The following is a 3,532-nucleotide window of genomic DNA, read 5'->3' as shown; positions in this document are numbered from 1 at the left end:
TCACCAATTTTTTTTTTTTTTTTTTTTTTTTTTTAATCTTTATTGAACAAGTCAGGATACAATTCTCAGGAAACAGAAAAGGTGCTAATCCAATCACCGAACGCGCACGGCCAGCCTCAACGTAAGGCCTTCTAGCTGGCCCTAGTACACAGACGAGTCAGATCACAGACTCGTGATCTGATTGGCTATTGAAACCTGACTGTGCCCGTTCACTTACAGTGCACAGGGGCCTGCTCTGTTTAATCTGAAGGCCCCGAGCAAGTTTAATTTACCTGACAACACAAGCTAGCTGAAATATGATTGGTTAAAAACTCTATCATAATAAATAAGTAATTTATCGAGTGGCTTTCAATGTTATTTAAAATAACATTGAAAGCCACTCGACTAAGTGGAAATAACATGACGTAAAGAATACAGAGAATAATTTTGTTTACATATTTATGAAAATAAAATAACAAATTAATGTTATTCTCAGAAAATTCTGAGAATGTTTAGGCCAGCAGAGAATGCCTTGCTGGCCCTGAGGGTCCGCCACTGACTTTTGGAGAGTGACAGCACATGGACTCTGTCACGTGATGGTCACTGAGCACCACCCACTCCTTCATGCACATTTGATGTAAAGTGCATGTCTGTCACGTGACACGAGGAAAAAATGTCTTTATGAATATTCAATGTGATTTTCTTCCTACGAAGGAGTGACAGACTTTGCGAAGTAAGAAGTGTATTGATAAACATAAAACCAAAAAAATGAAAATCAGAAAAAGGGCTACTAAGATACAGTATCGCTACTAAGATACAGTATCGCTGCTTTCATTACATGTCAGTCAAGCACCCTCTGAGGGCAGAGTAGAAGATAGAAGAGAAAAAGATACCTAGGGATGGATGAACAGAGCGACTATTTATCCTATGAGGGAAATTAAGGAATAAGTGAACACTATAAATGTGTAAATTTTAAGGTGGCATCCCCCAAGGTTGACTTTCAGGTTTTTTTTCTTCTTGTGTGTGTATTGGAATGAGATTGTGGGCGAACTGTTGATCAATACCGTACATTCATTCGTTTGAGAAAGTGTCTAATAAAAACAACGAACAATGTATGTATAGTTGTAAAATTATTGGATAATTTTTGGCTGGTCCTTGTGACTTTAGGAAAAGTCAACAGTCTGCTTTTGGGTGCAGATGCTGACAAATGAATATTTAACATGCTTATTTATAAAACATTCTGTGCAGCAGAAGCAGCAGGTGAGGGCGGAGAATCACAGTCAATGTCCACGAGGTGCCCCCGTGCTGGTGGGCAGCCCACCAGGGGGTCACAAGGGTGGTTTGTAGTGGGTGGAACACCAGTTGCACTTAGTGAGGCAGAAGATGGAGGAAGTAGAGCTTGCATTCACGTTTAGGTCTTCATGTAAGAAGTAAGAAGTACACTTGGCAGACTGCTAATTCCTAATTTAAAATTCCGACCCATGAGTTAAAAGTTACAGTTAACAAATCTCCAAAAATTCCCGTCTGCATTTGGTTATGATGGTGTCAAGGAAACATTGTCAGTGGAAATTTCATTCAATGGAATTTTGACATTTTAAAAAATTCAAAGTGTATCCTTTGAATTTAAGATGACAGCTTTTTCTTGAAACAAGTGACACTCTTTTCTCAGAATCTAATTTTGTATTCTCACAGAGGGGGAAAAAAAATACAAGCTGAACGAAGGTGCACAATTAGCAGTTTAATTGATGATTGCAGCAGAAAGAAGCTAACGAGAGAAATATGTTTTTCCCCGAACTCAGAGGCCTCAATTATTGTTCCCGTTTGCGCTTATCTCCTCTGCGGACGTTTTCTTTTCTTCCCTCCTGTCAGTCAACAAGTGAAAAACTCATTTCGCACTTAATGGAAGCGCAGCGGTCTTTATCGCGCCGCGCACCAATCTGCTTAGTACTGCCGTCTTCAAAGTCAGCGCGCTGTCTTTGTCTTACAACATGAGCGCCTCTACGATGTTATTTGATTCGAGTCCATGCGTGAGAGTGTTTAGCAAAGAGACATAAAGCACCCCCAACACTGACGACATGACTCAGCTGTGTTCTCTTAAAGTAGAGAGAAAAAAATGAAATGGTTTCAAAGAGTTGCTCTGCCAGGTCTCAAGAGAGGTTATGGAAGAAGCCAAACACTATTCACAGAACAAGTACTGCCTTGAAAATGCAAAAGGACATCTTCCACTTGAATTCATTCTGAATCACAAATCTTAAAAGACAACGAGATAGGGTATTATGCGGTAAATCATTTCGAAATGTGATATATTTTTTTATAAGGTTGCAATTTCAAAGAGTTTTCATGAGTTTACAGGAATACAGTAACAGTTGCGGCCCAGTGATCAAGTGGTTAGCGCGTCGGCCTCACAGTGCAGAGTTGCAAGGTTCGACTCCGGCTCCGGCCTTCCTGTGTGGAGTTTGGATGTTCTCCGCGTTCCTGCGTGGGTTTTCTCCAGGTGCTCCGGTTTCCTCCCACATTCTAAAAACATGCATGGCAGGTCAATAGAACACTTTAAATTGTCTCCAGGTGTGACTGTGATAGGTGCGAGTGTGAGCGCGAATGGTTGTATGTCTATGCGTATCCTGCAATTGGCTGGCTACCAGTTCACGGTGTCCCCCGCCTACTGCTCAAAGACAGCAGATCAAAAAGTGGCTATGTATATATATACACTTTCTATTTTTTTAACCCAAATGATATTTCAGTTTTTTTCAAGTAATAGCGAGATTGCAAAACAATTATAATTTATATATTTATGTATTTATTATTATTATTATTATTATTATTATTATTATTATTATTATTATTATTATTATTATTATTATCATCTAATCAAAATTATGTAATATTTATCCCATTAGAATGAGGTTGTAATTTTATTCCCACAAAGAGAGGCCAATCACATTTTAAGGAAAATAACATAGAAGTTCTCCCCGATACCAGCATCAAACTTTTTCGAGAAAGTCAAAATCCTGCAAGAAAAAAACTCCTACTTTTAAAATAAAAAGTAATAGTCTTACAAGAATAAAACTTTTGAGAAAAAGAAGCACACAAATCCATTAAAAAAATATGACAAGAAAGTTCTTATAATACAAATAGTTTTATGACATTGAAATTGTAATTTCCCCCCCACCCCAAATGTGATAATAATATAATATAATATTATGAGAACGAAGCTGTAATTTAAAAAATGCAAGTTACACCAGTTTTATCCCCTCCGTGAGCCGTCACCTTACCGTGGTGGAGGGGTTTGTGTGTCCCAATGATCCTAGGAGCTAAGTTGTCTGGGGCTTTATGCCCCTGGCAGGGTCACCCATGGCAAACAGGTTCTAGGTGAGGGACCAGACGAAGCATGACTCAAAGACCCCTTATGATGATTAAAATGAATGGATCTAAGTTTCCCTTGCCGGACGCAGGTCACCGGGGCCCCCCTTTGGAGCCAGGCCTGGAGGTGGGGCTCGTTGGCGAGCGCCTGGTGGCCGGGCCTACACCCATGGGGCCCGGCCGGGCTCAGCCC

This window comes from Hippocampus comes, unplaced genomic scaffold (genome assembly GCF_001891065.2).
Source record: "Hippocampus comes isolate QL1 unplaced genomic scaffold, H_comes_QL1_v1.1 scaffold17, whole genome shotgun sequence".
In the NCBI taxonomy this organism is placed as follows: domain Eukaryota; kingdom Metazoa; phylum Chordata; class Actinopteri; order Syngnathiformes; family Syngnathidae; genus Hippocampus; species Hippocampus comes.
This window is presented reverse-complemented; position numbering follows the sequence as displayed.